Raw genomic sequence first — 22,734 nt, forward strand, 5'->3', positions numbered from 1 at the left:
CTGGCAGGCTGCCTCCCGTGTTGCCATGGCGGAGGAGGAGGCGGAGGAGAGGCGAGGGGAAGGGGAAAGGGAGCCGGCTCTCACTCAGCCCGTCAGAGCCCGCGCTGCCCAGCCTTGCCGGGAGGCAGGAGCAGCACTTCTCTGGGAGCCCGCCCGGCGCGGCGGCAGGAGGCGGGGGGAAGCAGCCGCCCGCGAGCTTGGGGCTGACTGTCCCACTTTTCTCCTCCCAGCCCAGCTCAGCTCCCTGCGCCCCGCCGGCGGGAGACGCCGAAGTGCCCAGAGGGAGCCCAGCGTGCGGCGCGGAGACCCCAGCGGGAGGATGCGCTGAGCCGCCCCCGGAAGAGGGGGCGCTGCTCCCGCTCGGCCAGGTCAGTTCGCGCAGGTCCGCCCCCAGCGCGGCCAGGGGGGGGGGTCACGGGCGGGCGTGGAGCGGCCGCTGGGCTCCGGGCGCGCCCTGCCACGCCCTGAGTTCGGGAAAGTGCCGCTCGCCAGCGGCGCGGGGAAACTTCCCCGGGATTCCGGGGCGGCTCCGGCACCTGGGGCTGGCCTGGGCGGGGCCCCGAGGGACGCGCTATGGGCGGGTGGGGGCAATTGGGAAATAAACAAGCAAACAAAGTTGGGACCGGCTCCCGGCAGCAGTGTTAAGCGCTCGCCCCCCGTGGGGAGAGCGGCTTTGACAAGCGGGGACTCGGGCTGGCACCTGCTCCCCACACTACCAGGCTATTAAAAAGCCATATTGTCTGCTGGGGGGTCTTACAGCCAACTCCTGCCCGGCGCGCTCAGGACCCCAGCCTGAAGTTACTGGGAGTTTTGACAGAGTAATTGCAAGACGTTGGCCCCCAATTTCCCCCTTCCCGACCCCCACTCCAGTGGAAATGGTTCATTGATTAGTCCAGCGGGTGACCCAGCGGTTTGGCACTGGTTGATTTCTGTTCTCACTGCAGTTGTATTTTAGCAATGCAGTTTCTTGCATATGTGCATCAATTTTTTTTTCCCCCAGGGAGAACAGTGTGAGGATTTTTAGCAGGCAAATGTAGTTCACATTGCTCTGCAGCTGGGAGATTTGTGGGCTTGAGAATCCCTAAATCCTCATTGACATGACAGACCATAACAACTCTGAATGAGCTGCTACCCTCTAGCCGGTCAAAAAATTAGCCTGGGACAATTCCCGAATACACACTGATGGGATAATACACAATTGCACTAATGCCTTACTCTGTTTTTGCAGGATAGTGTTCATTTCAAAAGATGCTCATAAGTCTTTATACTATACACCAGAACTTTTAAGGGGTTAATATATGCTTTGAACTAAGTTTCAAATAAATGAACGGATCTTTCACAAGATGTATTTTTCTTCTTTAAACATATTTCGTTATAAAATCCCTTGATTATACCTTGGTAAAAAAAAAACAAAACCCAATAGGTTGCAATTCAATTCCTACTTCTAACTCACCCTTTGTGTTCAGGGCTCAAACTTAAATGCCTAGGAAAGGGAGTTAACTCGCTCTCTAATGTTCTCATTTTGTAGATAGAATTACATTCATTTAATCAGAGAAATTTTCTTCTAGATCATAATCTATATTAGTCTTGATTTTAATCTAACTCAGATTAGACCACTCAGACTGTACAGTACTGTACCGTGCCTCTCAAGCCATTTAAAACTTGGCTAAACAAAGCAGTGGAAAATACAGTAGAGTGGACAATGTTGCATTGACAAGTGAAGGAGCTAAATGTCTCTCAGCCATTTTCTATCTCTAATGTCTTGGATTCTTTGATATCTATAGTGAAATAACTAGGTGTAAAAAAGCAAGATTGTAGCCTCAAGTCCAATTTTTTGGCTTCTGGGGGTTTAGGAAGCCCCATGAATTCAGTTTAATGTAGCTTTCTTCCTATAACTAGTTATCTTCAGAGGGAAATGTGTACAGTTTAACCTTAATCTGCTTATATAAAACAGAGATGCACGATATTTGTGTCAGAAGGGTACCATGACGTATTTTGTTTCAAGAGTTAAATGTTTCAGCTTTAAAGAACTCCGGCTACGGACATTGCCAGTTAGGAAGTTGAATAGTAAACACTAATGGTCTGATATAAGGAATTCTCACAAATTAGAAGTTTAGTCTAATTTGTTTATTAATTATTCTTGTTATTGGATAAAAAAGCCATCCCTTGTTTATCCTGAAAAGATTTCATTTTGTCAGATGACTGGCATCTCATAAATTCCTTTCATGTTCACAGGATTTGCTTTTTTCCAGGAGTAGACCACAGAAACTCTCAGTGTTGGGGATAACAGTTAAGCTCCTCTTTGCAATTCATGAGCTTCCAAATTAAACTTTTTGCTGACACCTGCTACTTAGGCCAGTTGAACACAAAGACAGCAGTCACCAGGGTTATTGGAGTTTTGCTACTGAGCAAAGTAAATACAAAAAAAATAGATATTCACTACTCAGGCTAGATTACACCACCATATGGAGAAGCACTGTGAAAATGTAGCTTCTGGAGACCTAATGCAAGTTTGCTTCTAACGAAGCAAACTTTCAACAGCAATTACATGTAACAATTCAACTCATAGTGTAGACTGTTGCAGAGATTGGTAATCAATAACAACTCAATTCACCTGGCAGAATCAAACAGAGAAAAAAATAAGTGAAAGTGAACTAGACCCCTCCCACCCACTCCTTGTTCATAAGGTTTGAAGGATATTTTCTGAGAACTTGTTTCAGGCACTGAAAAAATTTAGGAAGTGTCATAACAGAAGGTCAAGACTTAATTATTTGTAGGGAGACATCAATAAGCATGTGTTGATGATTTATTTATATATCACCAGAGCTGTAAAATAAAACAGTGAATTCTGATTTTCTTTTGCTACTTACTGAAAAGGGACATGAAAGGTGCAAGTTGCAAATGATTGATCTTTGGAATCTGTGAAAGTTTTATATGGGCTACATATATGGTTGAGGATTTTGATTTTGTAACCAAAATGTCTGTTGGGAAATTTCATGCATATTTGCTGCATTTGTAATGAACATTTACAGAGTATGGAATATCAGGAGAATTTGGCTTTTTAACATTTATTCAAATCTTTGTTTATGTAAGCTAAGAACTACTTTTGCTTTATGCTATTTGAAAAGTGTGTCTATTGGGCTTGTTTCAGTATCTTCCAAAATCACATTGAAAAAACTAAAATTGAATTGTCTTGAAAAATGTCTGTGTACTCAGTGCACTGCTCCTGGCCCACAATTAATGCCAAAAATCAATTGGCTAATATGCTTTTTATGTTTCTGCTGATCACAGACAGGATGGGAGTGTAAAAGCTTTTATTGCTATCTGGTGATTAGTACATAGTAGTGGTAAGTAAATAGCTTGTAATAAGGTGGCTTCAATACTTCAGAGTTTAATGCATTGTACATAGTAAGGGGCAGGGGTTGCCTTACAACAGTATCAGGACTCAATCCTACTCCCACAGACATCCAAAGGAATTTTACCAGTTACTTCAGTGGGAGCAGGATTGGGTTAGATGACTGGAAGGAAAGTAGTACTGAAGATCCACTTTAGATAATCCTGACTATTCTCTCTGGTTTATGATGATGGTTAAATTACAGCAAGAAACTCAAAGTTGCCCACCCTCCTATCAGTAGAAATGCTCCCGATCTTGTCTATTTAGTTGATTACTTCAAACAGGACATGATGAATTTAAATGAGGAAGAATCTGAAATTAGCAGGAAAACAGAACGGCATAGGAGCAGAGAGGTGAGAAGGAAAGTTAAAGTAAAAATGGGTAGAGAGAGATGCTTAAAGTAAGTTAAATTTAACTCCCCTCCTAATATCATGAGATCCTGTACATCATTAAAATCATTGGATTTACCCTGTAAGGGTACTGTGCTAGGGGTCAAGAGTGTTGAGGCCAAATTCTAGTCCCAGTAACTTCAATAGCTGAACTCCACTTTGGCAGGTGCTGCCAATAAACTCTACTATACTCCCTTATAATATTCTTACTGATCTTAAAAATAAGACCATTTATCATTGTTTTTTGGTGACAGAAATACTAAAATAATGGTTTACTAGATTTGTTGGAGGCTGTGAATTGCACAAGGTGAATGAACAATATGGATAAACAGTATGGATGAATGAGACATCTCATCAATGAGCAGTTAACCTATTAAGAAGCTGTAAACATCTGTGGCACTTTAACCAAACCACTGAACATATCGGAATTTAGGGCCCAATCCTAAGCAGGAGTTCCTCTTGTGGAGTGCCCACAGGATATGGTTTATAATATATGCAAAACAAAAGATTAATACTACTGCTTATATAGGAGATCAATACTGGCAGAATATTTAGTGTACATAGTGTATACACTATTTATTATGATGATTATTTTGTATTTAGTTTTACACCAGTTTAAAATATAATCAGTAGCGGGTACATACATTATGAAATATGCTTTTCTATTTTTCACACCATTGTGGCAAGTGCTGGGAGAAATGTATTAAGATGGTACATGCAAAGTAATTAGGCTTGGAAGGATTAGATATTTATCAGTAAATGTTGGTAAACATTGATTTCACCATACACACACAAAGATGAAAAATAATTCCATTACTAATAGGCAAAATTTACAGTTAGGCAAAGTAAGAAAAATTATGTTCTAAAATCAAACTCTAATAAATAATCAACATCTCCTTGGTATATTTTGACATGCAACCTTGACAACGTGTGTTCTAATAGTTTAAAGCTTTAACTTTTTGATTCTCAACATCTATCATTAAATAATTGGCTTTCTTCCCCATTGTCTGACCCTCCATAATTTCCCACAACTGTGAACCTTTAAATTGATTAAAAGTTGGGGGAAAATGCTTAAAAATAAACATTGATATTATCTGTCAATTATTAAAAACTTAAAAATTATATTCTGTCCAGTCTCACTATGTGACCAAATTTGCTTTAACTGAAACTAATGTCAAAGCTTCCATTGACTTTCACTGGAGCAGGAGTCAGCCCAATGTGCACACTGAGCTAAAGTAAAAGAGCAAAAGCTAAAGCACAGTGTGTGCAAATCCAGCCAAAGCTGGCTTGCAAGTCATTTTTCATTAGTCACAAAAGATAAGTGACTATGGAATCACACCTTTTAAGTGAACGTTGAGGACAGAAGAGAAATAAAGTTTAACTGTAAGAAACAAACCACAGATTTTTCTAATCAACATAATGATATTTAACTAGGGCACAATTCAAACCACAAAGGAAGGTGACAGATTTCGCAGATGAGTCATGGCAAAAATGGTGAATTTCACAGCTCCAAGTGAATTTGTGTTAAAGGATGAAACAGCACAAAGTGATTAACAGAGTTCTAACCGATAGAAATCATATACATGTGAACCTACGTCATCAGAGAAGAGCTGATATTTCTCTCTGAATTCACGTGAGCCAAAGAAACAACATTGTCTCTACTACTTTTTTCCTTAATCCTCACAGGGCCTTTGGTGAGGTTGTTCACAAGTGCATTCCTTGAGCATGCAGCACTCACACAGACATCACTGGAAGTTTTGAGAGAAGGTAGAAAAACAAGTAGTCTGATTTTCAACCAAAACTCATTTTGCAGGAACAAACAAGGAGGCTGGGCCTCACTGCAACTGCAAATATACATATTAGTACCATTGAAACCCAGATACACAGCTTCAGCTGAGGAGCACGTAGCACAACAAGGAAGGGGGTGCCAAGTGTCATTAAGGCCACCTTTCCATTTCCTCAATCATGGGCTGATTGTACATCAGTCTGGTCCCCAGCATAAATCCACCAAAGCTCAAAGGAGAATAAGATAGCTGGGAGGGGAATGGTCTCAGAGATGCCTCACTGACACTATTCCACCAGGAGGTCCCCTTACCCTGGGGTGAGCCTTCTGCGGCTAGCTATATTGGTTTTAGAGCCACATTGTATTGGCAGGAGAGCTCACAAAGCTGCTCAAATAATCCATCTAATAATTATAAGCAACCATTAAACAGCCCATTCAGATATGTTTCCCCCCAAAACACATGCAGTTTCCACTGCTCGAGGAGAGAGAGCTATAGTTCATGAACCTCTGTATCCTGTGCTCATACATGAATGCCACTGCCAGGGCACTTAGGTAGCTGTTATAGCTCATTTTAGGCAAAAGGTTCAGTAATCTGGTGAAGCTACATTATTCATCACTTGTATTTCTGTCTAGATTAAGATAAATGTAAAACTATGCAGAAAAATGTCAGCATTATGTCTTATTTATTTTGCTTCAGGTTGAGGAGGGAAGGATAGCTCAGTGGTTTGTGCATTGGCCTACTAAACCCAGGGTTGTGAGCTCAATCCCTGAGGGGGCCATTTAGGGAACTGGGGTAAATATCTGTCTGGGGATTGGTCCTGCTTTGAGCAGGCAGTTGGAGTAGATGACCTCCTGAAATTTTTTCTAACCCTGATATTCTATGTTATGATGGACCGCTCTGGGTACTGTCAAGAATTAAAAATCAATATAGCAAAATACAACCAACCTGGAATAATCCCTCCTCTTCTCAAATTAACCTCATTCAGTCACCGTCCTCAACCTACCCCCCATAGAAAGCCCAAGAGAAATGTTGACTTAACAGTATGCCAGGAGGATTAAAAAAGCTGGTCTCTGGCAGACCACATGGGAGCAGGAGCAAGTTCCATGGCCATGAACCCTTCACAGAGCATGCTCCGCTGTCAGCCTTCTTGTATTAATTGAGGGAGTTTGAGCTTTATTGCCTCTGTTAATCACAACTGTATTAGTATCACACAGGAAGAAGAGAAATCTCGTAGGCGGCCAGAATCAAAACCGTTTACAACTTTATGGGTCAAAGCCAATTCCTTACATTCCACCTGGAAGCTATTATGCACCCAGAGTAGACTACCAAGCACCAGCATGTTCAGTATGTGCTCTCTACACAAAGCCCTGCTGAATGAGTATCTACGGAGAACCCTGTTCACTTGGAAGGTCTGACTTTGTGAACTCAGAGAGGCTTTAAAACTGTACATACAGAGAAGAAACAAAACAGAATTGATTATTATTGAATGAGGATGGGGGAAAAACAACAACATTTGAAAAGAATTAGCATTTCAAAAGCAAAGATTGGAAAGGTCTGCAGTCTCATGATAGACAATTTGAAAAGTTTGTCAAACTTCAAAAACCAGCCCAAGCCCTTTTCTCCAGAATTGATTTGAAAAGTTGGCAGACTTAAGAACCTTTCAGAAACATTTTGCAGATCAATGCTAATTTGATGCATAGGAGCTCAGCATTGTGCCAATTTACTGTCAAACTAATATTAACTAGGCACTTTTCTTAGAATGTTTATAGCCAAATGTCTATTAAATATGCAAACTCGACAATTACACGACGTCCCTTAAAATATTCCATTTGAAATGTTTTTCAAAACCTCCAGAAATGTCCTTTCACTCTTAATCACAAAGAAACCATGCTTACTATAAGGTCCAAATCCTTGTTCTGGAAAAAAGGGATAGAGGATGCTCTTGTAATTAAGGCACAAGGCTGTTAACCAGGAGACAGGCTTTCAGCTTCCAAAGTTGCCAAAAGACCTCCATGATCTTGGTAAAGTCTCTTAGGGCTCAGTCTTCTAATTCTTGTTCACACAACAACCAACCTCATGGAAGTAAGTTAATTTAAGTAAATGAGACTATTTGAGATAGTAGTAATGATTCATATGAGTAGGGGTTGCAGGATCAGGTACTTAAGCTTTCTGAGCACAATTTTCAAACTTGGGTGCCTTTGTTAGATACCTACATCTGCATTTAAGTACCTAAATAAAAATGCCTGTTTTTCAGCTCTCATTAACTTCAGTGTGAGCTGTGGATGGGCCAGATCCATCAAAATCAGGCTACTTTTGATCCTGCTAATACTTACACATGAATATCTTTATGTATGTTAGTAGTTTCATTTTGTCCAGTGTGATTGTTCATGCACATAAAGTTACCCACATATCAGTTTGCAGGATCAGGGTCATAGTTAGGTTCCTAACATTAGTCATCCCAATTTGAGCCAATGTGTCTTAGTTTTGGTATCTCTAAAATGGCGATAATATTATTCACTTAACTTGGTTAAACTAAATTCAGGATTTTTTTTTACTATGTTTAGATCTTCTGATGGAAGATATATAAAAATGCAAATCACCATCTTTTACTATATTATGTAATCATAGTTTTTCACACAACCAGCCTTAGATCCTCCATGCAGTATGTGAGCTGCATTAGCAAAATAATAATTTTAGAAACCCAAAATATACCAGAAAAAGAAAGTTAAACTAATGCATAAAATGGAGCCATCCGTGAAGTCAAAGTGCACTTGCATTTATTTCATTTGGCAAGAAAATAAAGAGCTTTGATCTCTGAAACTTTGGATAACTTATTTCTCAGGAGTCACAAAATTCATTTAGGAAACAATAATAATCCATAAAACAATGGACAAAATTGCAAAGTAGAGTCCAGGCCAATAAAACATATGAGCCTCTAGACACATAAAGGTTAGGACACCATGAATCTGATCTTTGTGTTGCAGTTTAGAGTGCAATTATTTCTTTCATTTAGGCCCCCCCCCCCCAAAAGACCATATAACAGAACTTTAAATTGTTAGGTAGTGAAAATGTATTTACAATTTTTCAGATTAGATTGATTGACGATTCCATTCCAGAGTGCAGTGCTTGAAACCTATTTACTTCAGCAGGTTATCAAGTGACCACAAGTATATTTAGATTACTCCACATAAAGCACTTATGTCTGTCACTCCAGACTGCAGATGCTCATCCCATCCAACACAGGTTTCAACGTCCAACAAAGCGAGGCACAAGTTCATTCCTGTACCATGAGAACATTCTTTTCCAGATGTGTCAAAAAGCAATACTTATAACAAACTTGTAGGAAAAAATCTCCTACAACAGCAGCTGATCTGCAACCCCAATCATTTAATTGTCTTTGTTAACAACAGTGATTCTGGTATACACCATCACAGAATTAAGATTGTCTGATAATATTAGTTTCCATATTCACAAAATGCATGTGGACAGTATTTTAGATGATTAGTTATAGTTTACTGGAAAAACAGTCCACACCTGCTTATTAGTTACAGATATAAGCTCAATCTGATTCAGCTATTGTCCAATAAACTATTCATCTCTTCTGTCTCCTTCTTACCCTCTCCAAATTCACTTGCATTTATTCAGTTGCTTTCCCTCACCTTTTTTTCTTGCCAAAATGGAAGGATGGCAGCTGTCTCAGCACTTGATGCCAATGCTGTTCTTTTGCAGGCAGGGGGTAAGGACCTGCTTTGGAGATGACTCTTTCCCCCACAGAGACTGACAATATTTTCTCATGTCTTTAAATGCGGGTCTGTGAGTTAATAGAACAGTCTGTCAGGTCTGCCTGCAGGCAGAGTTTTACATGTAAGCCAAAAAAAAAAGTACCATGGATTGGTGTGTGTTGTTTTAGTTATTTATTTGGTTAAGAAAGAATTAAGAAAAGGGCAGGCATCCTTAAGTATAATATAATTTTCCTAATCATTAAAGTAACCATTATTTTTCTCATAAAAAGAGATTAAAATTTCACAAGTTTTTCTTTTATATTTGGTCTTTACTGTTATTATTTACATTGTGGTTGTTCTTATGGGCCCCAATCAGGGATCAGAGTCCCATTGTACTAAGCTCTGCACGCCCACACAAAATTATAGCCCTTGCCTCAAAGAGCTTACATTCCAATTAAGTCCTATTATATGGAAGTACAGCATCTAGAACAATCCTTACTGTGACCTTTGTGCACTATTGTCATACAAATAAAACAATCACATTATTCACACTCTTTTAATTATCTTAGTAATAATAACCTGTGCAGCAATTTTTACTTAGAAATAGATGTGTCAAGTTGTTGTTCAACCTTTGGTTTATGTTGGGAGAAATCTGAGCTCAGGCTAATGTCAAGAGTTTATTTGAAGTCTCTGTTATAATATCGGCATGTTGCTAGCACAGAGGTACATCTGATTTTCATAAATATTTTATGGGGCTATATTCTCCTCATCATCGTTTTGGGCTGGTTGACAAGGCTGTCCTATCCCCCTACGTGTGATTGCAATCCATTTCAGAGTTGTCTTGGAAAGTCAATTGATGATATTTCAATCAAAATGTTCTTATAACAAATTTCATTCAAATTCTGTCTGAAAGGGAGTTAAGGTTTCATCCTGCTGCTTAGAGAATGATATGCTAAATGTAGCTTCCCATGGGCTTGGCTGCAGTCCAAAGCTTTGTAATTTATAGTTCTCTTTCCTGATTCTGGATGTGACCTTGGAACCTTAACTGTGGGTAGATTTCTTAAGTTCACGCACTGGGGTTATTCTTTGTAAAACTGCTATCATGGAATCCTCTTCCAATTCTCTGGCTTGCAAATAATAATAAAAGGATATTTCCCAATAAATAAACTAAACCAGATTAATACAGCTGTTACCGTATGGGCAGGTGGGTAGCAGGTTGCTAGAAGATGATTCATTTTCTCTGACTTTTTCACTAAAGCAACTGTTAGCCAGTAAATAACATTGCTGTTAAATGACCAAAAATGATTAGCTAATTTCAAAAGATGGAATGCATTTATAAAGAGATTTAAATTTTACTAGTTAAAGACATTTTCTGCAGAGATATCTACAAAACAGCTATCATTGCAGATCTCCAATCAGCTGCTCTTACTGATGTGCTTAAACTGAGAAATCACTTGAAAGAAAGATTATGTAATTTTTAAAAATGGTTAAATTATAATGTAACATTATTATAGTTGTTATTTTATAGTGTGTGCAAGAAGGTTTACAAAAAAAGAGAGTGAGTCCATGCCAGAGGAGCTTACAACCAAAACAACAACATATGACATTTCTGAACAGAAAAATCATGTATCTGAGAGAAGTTATTTCCCCTTGAAGATTACATTCATTATAAGTACTAATAGATACATATTTAAAATAACTATGATTACATCAGTTAAATAGCTATTCTGAAATATGATGATTTGAGCTGTTGACTATAACTGTAGATTGTTTTAACAGTTACTGAATGCAAGTAACAACTTCCATAAAGGTGGAGTAGATCCATGGTGCTTTTCTGTTCCTTTAATTCATTCCAGATTTTCAAGAATATAAATTCTAGAAGTATTTATCTTGATTCCTCCAGACTGAGAATATTTAAAAGCAAACTAGGCAGAAAAGAGTGACGCGTTTTTTAAAAAACAACTTTCATGCTTTGTTTCTTGGCCGAGAGAATTATCAGTGATTTTCAGCACCAGACATTACAAAGATCAGTTTTAAGACCGCAAGAAGTCACCACTTGCCATTTCTTCAGCCTTTAAAAAAATAGAGCAGGTTTTTCAAAATACTCAGTATTATCTAACCCTGCGTCCACTGAACTCTGTAAGAGTTTTACTAGTGAGTTAATTGGAGTGCTTTTGAAAATCCCATCTGCATTGTGTACTGTGAGGATATTAGAGCTTTGCTATGTTAACAAGATATTTATCAACAAATTAGATGCTTAAAATCTGATTATGCAAGTGGTAATTTAAGTACTGCTCAAAGGGTGCTCAGCACCTCTCAAGATGAGACACAATAGGCCCAATCCTCAGCTGGTGTAAATCAGCATCGCTCCACTAGGCTTTTTTCATGTTATTTTGTCTAAAGGCAATAAAAATTAATGTCAGGGTTTAGATACACAAGGATGATACTTTAATGAATTTTCCTTAATAATTTTAAAGATACAGTGGAATCACATTTAAAATCTCATGTAGTTCCCATTTTAAAACATACCATAAAGAAACAAACTAGTGGAATTTATAAAATGATATGATGTAGCAATGGGAAGACTTAGTAGGCCATCTAGACCTCAGTTCACTACTGAGATGTGCAAGCAAGTTCCCTGCATATCCCAAGAGGCAGTCGGAAGCATACTACTTCCATGCTTGTCTCCTGACAAAAGCTGGAGTAACTGTTATTACGCAGCTGTGCTCCTCTCATGCAGCTCCAACATATCTGAAAGCACTCTAGTGCATGCGGGCACAAGAGCATATGGACTAGAAGGGAAGGGTGGGCATGTTCTGCCTTCTAGGCCAGCAAGCTAGGTTTCAGGCCTCAAAAGTTGTTCAGCAGGCTAACAAGTCACTCCAGTTTTAGGGCAGGAATAATGCAATATGCATCTCTTTGCAGAAACCCTTTTCAGGGACAGGCCAGTAAAGGAGTGTCAATGAGAAGCCAGTCACAGGTCTCTTCTCCCCATGAGTGGTAGGGGCACTGCCCAAAGTGAAATAGGAAAAAAAAGCACTGCTCTACAAGACATGCCATCAGTCAGATAGCTGGGGTGCATATCACCCTGGGGCAAGATGTTCAGCCATTCTACTAACTGCTGTTCCTGGATAGTGGTGAAGGGCATGTCTGTCTGCTGTACATGAGGCATTTGCTTTGGAACTTGCTCTGTAATTGTGCTATAAACCATCTGATTACTGGCTGCCCTTTACATAAGAGTTTGGCTAGATGCCAATGAGAGAGGCATCTTTGATTGGTTACCTGAGTATCATTGTGCATAGTGAGTTGAATACTCCCACATGTAGCAACGCTTGCCTAGTTCCTCCCTCTGTAGCAACTGAATACTGCCTCTTGGGTACCTTGTGGAATATGAAAGTATTATCTGCATAACCCACAGGCAACGTTTTATGAGTTCACTAGCACAACTATCTGAGAGTCAATCTAGCTGTGCCATAGATCTGGCTGAACAGATTCCACTTCATTTCTAAGGACTAAGAAGAGCTATCAAGGACAATTTGTAAAATGAAAACTCTGGATTTGAGTTTGAAAGATACTGCTCACTTTCTCCAAGTAGGACGCTTTCCCCAAACAAAATTTCTGTCTCAGAATGGTCCCTATTCCTTGAATTAGAGTATATAGGAGGAGTTGGCTACTATAGTGTTATAAGAAAAGTAGGTTCCTTTAACTTCTTCAGTATTTAAACATTTTCTTTATATACTCATGTAAATGCCCATTTGTTCACTGGTAGTAATTTTGAGATTGATTCCTACAGTCTTCTGCATCAGCTATTCTCTTGGCTCAACTAATTGTGTAGTAACAACCATTCCCATACTAACTCCTCTGATTCTCCTGACATCTCTTTCAAATGAATAGGAAAGCAAATCAGCGTGAAGAGGGATAATTTAGTATTTATCCACATTTGGAGACTGAGAGTGTAATTGATGGATAAGGAACATAAAAAAGAGGAATACAAGAAAGGAGCTCATCTGGTTTTGAAAAGTGGATTTGCTTCCTGATCCCAGTTAATAACATCTGTGTGACACATTTTGGAACATAGACTATAAGGCCAGAAAAGGCTGCTTGATTAATTCAACCTGGGCCTTTTGTATTTTACTATACCACTCACTGCATCTTTCTCAGGGATATCATATCTACTTGTCAAGTATCAGGGGGTAGCCATGTTAGTCTGGATCTGTAAAAAGCAACAAAGAGTCCTGTGGCACCTTATAGACTAACAGACGTATTGGAGCATAAGCTTTCGTGGGTGAATACCACTTCATCAGACACATGTAATAGAATTTTCCAGAGGCAGGTATAAATATGCAGGCCAGAATCAGTCTGGTGATAATGAGGTTAGTTCAATAAGGGAGGATGAGGCCCTCTTCTAGCAGTTGAGGTGTGAACACCAAGGGAGGAGAAACTGGTTTTGTAGTTGGCAAGCCATTCACAGTCTTTGTTTAATCCTGAGCTGATGGTGTCAAATTTGCAAATGAATTGAAGCTCAGCAGTTTCTCTTTGAAGTCTGGTCCTGAAGCTTTTTTGCAGTAGGGTGGCTACCTTAAAATCTGCTATTGTGTGGCCAGGAAGGTTGAAGTGTTCTCCTATAGGTTTTTGTATATTGCCATTAATAATATCTGACTTGTGTCCATTTATCCTTTTATGTAGGGACTGTCCAGTTTGGTTGATGTACATAGCAGAGGGGCATTGCTGGCACATGATGGTGTATATAACATTGGTGGACGTGCAGGTGAATGAACCAGTTATGCTGTAGCTGATCTGTTTAGGTCCTGTGATGGTGTCGCTGGTGTAGATATGTGGACAGAGTTGGCATTGAGGTTTGTTGCATGGATTGATTCCTGAGTTAGAGTTGCTATGGTGGGGTATGTGGTTGCAGGTGAGAATATGCTTAAGGTTGGCAGGTTGTCTGTGGGCAAGGATTGGCCTGCCTCTCAAGGTCTGTGAAAGCGAGGGATCATTGTCCAGGATGTGTTATAGATCACAGATGATGCCTTGGGGAGGTTTAAGCTGAGGACTGTATGTGATGGCCAGTGGAGTTCTGTTGGTTCCTTTCTTGGGCTTGTCTTGCAGCAGGAGGCTTCTGGGTACACGTCTGGCTCTGTTTGATCTGTTTCTTTATTTCCTCTTGTGGGTATCGTAGTTTTGAGAATGCTTGGTGAAGATCTTGTAGGAGTTGGTCTCTGTCTGAGGGGTTGGAGCAAATGCAGTTGTACCTCAGTGCGTGCCCGTAGACAATGGATCGTGTGGTGTGTTCAGGATGGAAGCTGGAGGCATGAAGGTAGGCATAGCGGTTGGTGGGTTTTTGGTATAGGGTGGTGTTAACATGACCATCACTTGTTTGTACTGTGGTATCTAGGAAGTGGACCTCCCATGTAGATTGATCCAGGCTGAGGCTGATGGTGGGGTGGAAGCTGTTGAAATCGTGGTGGAATTCTTCCAGAGTCTCCTTCCCATGGGTCCAGATGGTGAAGATGTCATCAATGTAGCATAGGTAGAGAAGGGGCATGAGTGGACAAGAGCTGAGGAAGTGTTCCAGCTCAGCCATAAAAATGTTGGCATATTGTGGGGCCATGTGGGTGCCCATAGTCTGGAGGTATATATTGTCACCAAATTTGAAATATCTAGCTAGTTGTATAAGAGTGGAATGTATGGTGCATTGACCAATTCCTCTGACAGCCTAATAAACTACTTCGTTGCTCTTTTTTTGTTCAGAACTTTGGTCTAATATCTAGCAAAACTTTTTCTTTCTTAGCTTCAGGCCATTGCTCCCTGTCTTACAATTTTCTGAGACTGTGAATAATTCCCTTCCTTCATTTCTATTGTTACCTTGAAGGTATTTATAGACTGTGACCATGTTACCTCTTCTCTTTTGCCAAACTCTATGAATTTAGCTTCCTCAGCCTCTTCGTATGTGTCTTGTCCTCTAATCCATCCATCACTATTGCCCTCCTTTGTTTTTCATTTTCTTCTTCTGAAGTATGGGACTAGAAATACATACAGTATTTCCAAGTGTGTTTGCACCAGGACTCTGTACGGCAGAATTATTTCTCTAGATGTAGATGCAGTTCCCCCTGTAATCTGCATTTTCTTATCATAAGACACTATTTTTGTTTGTAACTGGTTACTTTGTGACACCTTTTTCTTCTCTCAACTAAACTTTGCAAATGAAAATATATTAGGATGCGCTCCACTTTGTTTCCAAATAGAAGGAAGTGCGGGTAGACCATGGAACTGGAAAAAAAGATTCGAGTTCTATTTTCAGCCCACTTGTCTTTCCTAGGGTAGGGCTCCTTTCATATCTCAGCTTCCCCTTCTGGAGAAGGAGGAGGAGGAATCAGCATCAGTCCTCCTACCCTATTCCTGGGCGTTACCTTGCACCAGGAATAAAGGCAAGGGACTTGCATAACACTAGTTGCACTGGCACTTGGGAATATGTAACTAGCACATCTGTTGACACCTCTGTTTAGTATGCATTGGTGAAGTTCTATTATTATTATTAGAGTGATAGGAAAATGGAATTTCCATTCCAGGGGAAATTCCAATATTTGTTTTTGTCAGAATTCGAGATGAAAAGTTAAATTATTTAACCTTTTTTTGTGGAACACAAAGTGCTGAAAAATTTCAGTTTGGGAATGTTGAAATGTTCCACTTTGACATGGTCAACAAACAAAACATTATAACTTTCCCAAATGGACACATTTTGTCTTGGACTCTCTCCCTTTACCTGAACTACCATGGCACCTCAAGAGTGCTGTAATTCCTGTCATCCTTCTGCCAGGCCAGACTCCATCTCCTATGCCGCACTGTGGAGTCCCTGTGGCTGAGCTTCAGCAGTTCTTCATGAGACTTCCTGTCCAGTCTTGATTTTTTTTTCCAGAATCTACAAGTCCCATGAGGGATCACAAAGCATAGACAAGTCTGGGATATACTACAGTTCATTATAGTAGCAAGGAGTATGGCCTGTAGGGAAGATGGGGGTAGGAGAGACATGGACCTACAATTCCCATGAAGTGCCCTGATGGCTCAGGAGAGGAGAGAGATTCTGAGACTAAATCTATTAATTTGAGTCAGATCAATATTTCTAACCAAAAAACAATGCTTCAGTTAGATTTTCCCATTTTTACCAAAAATAGATTATTTTTTCCTGTGGACAATGTTGATTTTCATGAAAATCCCATTTCTGACAGGAAAATGTTTGTTTAAATCTTTGGACCAGCTCTAATGATAAACTGATCATAGGTACTTTGGTACACAGCTGTTATTTTTTTAATCTGGAAAATAGAAAAACAAACCCTACAACTCCACATACTCTTCTAAGATATTAACCAGGGTCACACTGCAATAAAACTCTCCTTTGCCATGACCCCTGCAAAAAACCTGACAACTGTCAGGCCACTGGTGTACTGAGACCACTGCCTATCATGTGACCAATCTTGTCTCACTGTTTCCTTGTCCTCCCTCATCTGTCTATCTGTTCTCTCTTGTCTTCTAGTTAGATTGTAAGCTCTTTCAGTCAAGGACTGTCTTTTTCTTCTATGTTTATATAACATCGAGCAAAGCGGGGTCCAGGTCCATGACTAGGGTTTCTAGGTGCTACTACAATACAATTAATAACAATTATAATTTCCTTTCATTCTTTTTACTTCTGCACCCAGGATCATTTTGTATAATTCTCAAACCCCCTTAGATCTGCTGGACCCAAAGTATCCATAACAATAACAGTAACAACAACCATCAGTGTCACACCTAGTCAATGTGAAACAAAATATTCATGCTTAGCAACATGGTCTACCTTACCACTGCTTCACCTCACTACACTTCAAACATATACATGACAGGCGCAGTAAGGGACTATGAAACAGACTACAAACATCTCCCGTGCACGTCACTGCCAGATGAACAATTCCAAATTCTTATAATGCCCTGTCTCTCAAACAATTGCTGGCTTTTAATGCCTAAACCTTACCATGGAAATAGTTTATTAACTAAATACAGAGGCATTAGTAAACTCAAAATATTTAATATATGCTTCAAAAATGACTTTCCTTTCATTTCCTCAACAGAGACACCAGCAGCTACTGGATGCATATTGGACTGCACTACCCTCATTAATGACATTTTCTTTTTAATCATCATTGATCCTTACAAATTTGTCAGTTTCTAAATAGCGGCTTATCGCTCGCATTGCTTGTGGGATCTCTGCCCAGGCTTTAATTGGGCAAAAAGTGTTCCCTTCCCTCTGTGGTTCTTTCCCATAGTGTTTACTACATTCTGTGTATTACTTGAATTCTATTTTTTCTTCTGTTTCTAATTACAAAGATATTTCAAACAGCTGCTTTTGTCACAATATACAGTATGGATAACATACAGAAAAGAAGGGGAGAAAGGATAGGATAGCGTATAGGCAAAACAGAAGACTAGATGAGAAAGGGAAAGATGTAAGGAAAGCTGGGGAAATAATCCCTAATTAACACTTTATTTTTACTTATTTTTCTGTTCTTGAGTTGATCATTATTTTCTCATTTCAATTGTTATTTAAAATTATTTGCCAAGGATTTTCAGTGAATAATTTAATTCTTGGTTTGTAGCTCATGTTCAAGTAGCTCATTTGGGTTAACGAACCTCTCATTGGTTTGAATCTAAAAGGCTGTTTGTCAGCCTGCATGGAAAGATTGATAGCTTTAGACTGGGCTTCTACCAGACATGCATGAATATAAACAAACCTTGGCACCCTCTTTGGCAAAGTCGGTGAAGGACTGAAGGCCTGGGGGGATGAGCTGCTCCACAGGTGGTCTCTCCCGAAAAGGGATAAGGCATAGCAAGAATGTGGTGCAGGGAAAGGTGCTTTACCAAGTTGTTGTGCTTTACCGGTAATTAAACAGAAGCCATCAGATCCTACGGTTTTCAATTAAATATCTTTCACTAGCACTAAACTCACTTTAAAAAAATCACAAAACACTCGGAAGAGGATGGCATAATCCACAAATACTTTGAGGAAAAAGAGGAGACATAAGTGGTATACTGAAAAAAGAGGATTGGATGAAGTAGCAGATCCAACATATTAGGCAAAGGGGAAGAGAGGCCTGGGTGAGACAAGAGAGGGAAAGTGCAAATTTCTTGAACAGTGTAGTTAAAAGAACCATGCTGGGTGACACAAGGAGAACTGCATGTCTGTGTCATTAGGAAGGGGAAAGTAGAGAAGAAGAAGAAACACTTCTTAGAGCAGAATCTAGGGAAAGAAAGGAAGGAGATGAACAGAGAAAGTGTATGCAAAGGACAAATGTACACAAGAACTACAGGATGAAATATAATCCAAGAAACAGAATAGGAGATAGTCAGAAAAACAGGCTGGGAGAACTGGGAAGAGTTTGAGGGATTTGCAAATAAGAAAACCTATCTGAATGAAAGCGTCTCGTCTCTAAACCAGGGAATAACATTTTAAAAACCTATGCAAAGCGAACACCAGCAATGCAAGACGATGTATAATCACAGGCAGTGCCAAATCCTGGTAAACCAACTGAAAGTCCAAGTAACAGGACTTTGCTCGATATCAAAGCATCATGGGGCTTTGTTACAGAATCCTCAGTCCTAACCAGCTGAGGCATCTGTGCAGCTAGTCTGAAGTTGCTAATAGAGAGCATTGCAGGAGTGGCTGTTGCAGCCTGCTTGTCCCTATGACCCATGCAGTATTTTTGTCCAGAGGATCTGAAATTTGCACAGGCCACGCTCTAATTTCCCTACAGTCTCCCCAACAAAGTGGTGCTGTAGAGCTCTCTACACCATCCTAGGTACAGCCCTACCAAATTCACAGCTATGTAAAATGTCACGGACCATTAAATCTGTTCTCCCCCTGTGCTTTTACCCTATACTATATAGATTTTACAGGGGAGACCAGGGTTTCTCAAATGGGATCCTGACCCAAAAGGGAGTTGCAGGTCAGGGTCGCACTGTTGTCACCCTTACTTCTCTGCTGCCTTCAGAACTGGTGGCTGTTGGCCAGATGACCAGCTCCAAATGCAGCACCCCACCAGCAGCAGCACGGAAGTAAGGGTGGTAATACCATACCATGCCACCCTTACTTCTGCACTGCTGCCTTCACAGCTGGGTGGCCTGAGAGTGGTGGCTGCTGAGTGAGGGCCCAGCTCTGCAAGCAGCAGTACAGACGTAAGGGTGACAATACCATACCATGCCATTCTTACTTCTGCCTTCACAGCTGGGCTCCTGGCCAGCAGCCAGTGCTCTCTGGCTGCCCAGCTCTGAAGAGAGAAGTACGGATAGCAGTACCAGAACCCCCCTACAATAACCTTGTGACCTCCCCACGACTGCTTTTTGGGTCAGGATCCTTACAATTACACCAGCATGAAATTTCAGATTTAAATAGCTGAAATCATGAAATTTACAATTTTAAAATCCTATGACCATGAAATTGACCAAAATGGACCGTGAATTTGGTAGGGCCTTAATCATAGGGTGGACAGGGCAGAGTATTTTATCTATCATCCATGCATGGCCTGTGCATGGTGAAAGCATGGAGAGGACTTTTCTAACTATGTTCATTGCCCCAGGTTTTGATCTAATGCCAGCTTCATTATTATAAAAATAAATGCACAATGAAACGTACACAAATCCCGTGTTGCAAATTCACATATGAAATCATGTGCAAAACCAGCATCAAGACTGTAAAATGAAATCTTTGATGGGTGGTGCAAATGGGTGCCTCACAAGGGTTTCGTGTGTCCCCCTTTATTTGGGGGTGAAGACCATATTCCTGCCTCTCTCTCTCCCTCTGCCCTTCCTTACAGCTGAAAGGTGGGACAGAGATTAATCCACAAGACCCAGCACACCTTCTCTGTTGGGGCCCCATAGGGAAGGGGAAGGAAAAGAAAAGGACTCCCAATTCCCTTCCATTGACTCCTCTGGAAATAGGGAAGAGAAGACGACTCCCCGAATCCATTTAGAGATCCACTGGCAGTCCCTTCATCTCAAATTGGTGAGGGGTGCATATTGTAATGATCAGAGTAGCAAGTATTACAATATCCCAGCACTTCTCACAGATACCATCCCTCTAGGCAGTTGCCCCCTCAAAAGGCTTTGTCTCTCCCTAACACCATCCCTCTTCTCACCTGCAGTAGTATTCTGCTAGGGCAGAAGGAGAGCGGCACATGGCATTGTCTCTCCCTTTGTCATCTTCAGGCTGTCCCCTCTTCCAATTTTCATTCTTTAACACAACTGGCATGTAGAGAAGCTGATCAGGGTGTATCTTAATAACACAAGGTCTCGCAGTCAAACCCTGGGACAGGACTAGTAATTTTGGATAAGATATTGTCTGTAAAGGCACCAAATGCACAGAATAACCATTCTAAAGGAGAAGGTTAAGCCCATTGACCCACATGATTTTTTCCATCACTAGTATCTATGTTTCTATTAAGGAAAAACCTTGGAACAAGAAGAAGGGTCTAACGCTTATTACTGAAGTGATAGATGCCATAGAAACATCTAAGTTACACAGACCTATACTTCAGTGCATGATGATGGACAGTATGTTATGTCTGGTAAAAGGGCTTTATTTATGACCTGAGTACAGCTGACCTGTAGAGCATAAAGTATTGCACTTGAAGGACATCATCCTAGAGTGCAAGGTCCTGGTATTGTATGGCCAAGGGTAGGGTTTCAAATCTCTACATGAGCTGTAAAGGAGGACTGTGTTCACAGTTCTGAGGAAGCATTCCAGGCTTTTTACTTATTTGTAACATTTGGCAGAGATAATTAATGCTGACATTGAGTTCTTTACACCTACTGTTCTGTGAGTGCAACCATTGCCAGCACTAAAGGATAGAGTGAGGAGAGATGTTTTGAGGAAATCTATAGAACTGCATTATTTATGGTCACTGTAAACCTGAGGAATGCTGGAATCCTAGGGAGAATTACAGATCTTAGGAAAGAAAATAATGAAAGATTGTAAACTCTTCAAGGCAGGGACTTATAAGGAGTATGCACTGTGCCTAAGCACAATGGAGCCTCATTCTCAATTAGGGCCTGAAAACTCTGGGGTTGGAGCACCCGCAGCAAAAAAATAGTGGGTGGTCAGCATGCACCGGTAGTCCCCACAGTCAGTTCATCCATCTCCCTCCCAGAGCCTACTGCCCGCTATGGATAGCTGTTCAGTGGCATGCAGGAGGTGCTGGTGGTGATGGAGAGGAGTGAGGGTGGGGTGCCCTTGGGGAGGGATGGAATGGGGCAGGGCAGGGTCAGAGCAGGGGTGAGGGCTTGGGGGAAGGGATAGAGGGGGGTGGGTCTGGGGCAGAGCAGGGGTTGAGCACCCCCGACAACTCATAAAGACAGCGCATATGATTGTAATACAAATACGTAATAATAAAAAGCACAAAGTATTATCAATGATCATTATTAGAATATCATAATTTATGTACCTCCATCATAAATACATATACATACTCTCTAGGAGTGTCTTGAGTATATTCACATAGTGCTTCTGTGCGCACGCATGTCCATGTGTGCATACTCTCTAGTAGACAGACATCATCATCATCTTGCTGAAAATGTAATCTTCTAATGGAACAGATGGTCTGATAGATGCTGGGTTTGTTGAGGCATTCGGGAGTGTAGGAATTATATTTAGCCTAGTCAGAGACCTGGAATGTATATAATGGAGGTGTTCTCCCTCCTGAAGCAGGAATACTACACCCATAACTGTTAATTACATACACACAGTGAGAGAGGGGAGGATGGACTCTGTAGTCTATAGATTAAAACTGAAATAAGATGAACTGGGTCTTTATTTTTAAATCAGTCTCCATGGTCTGATCCTGTGCTCTATGCTCAGGCAAAATTCAGTCTTCAGCAGGAGTCTGGCCATGAGTCATGAGTGCAGGATTGAGCCTTAATGATCAGTTTCATAACACATTCCTTATTCTTTTTCATACACACTAAACTTGTTTTATTCACAGAAGAGGTCTCTGGGGTCAGCATATGCTTCGCAATGCTTTAGCTAACATTATTAACACCTTCAGAAACTGCAGTCATTTCTGTATTTTCTTCTTGCTGTGCCTGCGTTTTAAAGAACATTATTTCATTCTAGAAAAACATTCAGTTCTTGCAATCAGTGCTCATTTTTGTAAATTAAGGAATAAATTGTGCCAAATTGTTCCCTCTTTCAGGATTATTTGCAGTGCAGTTTATGCTGCTCTCCCTATATCTATTGCGTGTTTTACAGGAAAATGAAATCATTACACACAACACAAATTACTAGACCTCTTTCATAATCACACACTCTTAATTGGCATGTAAGAGCTCCGATCACTGTAATACATTCAGTCAAATGTCTCCAGCTCATTTTTTTTCTCCCAAGTTTAAAGGTCAACAAGAATATTTTTCTTTAATTTGACAGA

The 22,734-nt window shown here is 40.4% G+C and overlaps 1 protein-coding gene across 1 annotated transcript in view; it reads left to right on the plus strand.

Moving 5' to 3' along the window:
* Positions 1 to 285: 285 nt before the first annotated feature.
* CHST8 (carbohydrate sulfotransferase 8) overlaps positions 286 to 22,734 on the plus strand; it is a 287,297-nt gene continuing 264,848 nt past the window's right edge. Inside the window, exon 1 of the mRNA XM_032766678.2 lies at positions 286 to 368. The gene's annotated coding sequence lies outside the window, so the exon portion shown is untranslated. The remainder of the gene's footprint in view (positions 369 to 22,734) is intronic.

This window comes from Chelonoidis abingdonii, chromosome 19, assembly GCF_003597395.2.
Source record: "Chelonoidis abingdonii isolate Lonesome George chromosome 19, CheloAbing_2.0, whole genome shotgun sequence".
Taxonomy (NCBI): Eukaryota; Metazoa; Chordata; order Testudines; family Testudinidae; genus Chelonoidis; species Chelonoidis abingdonii.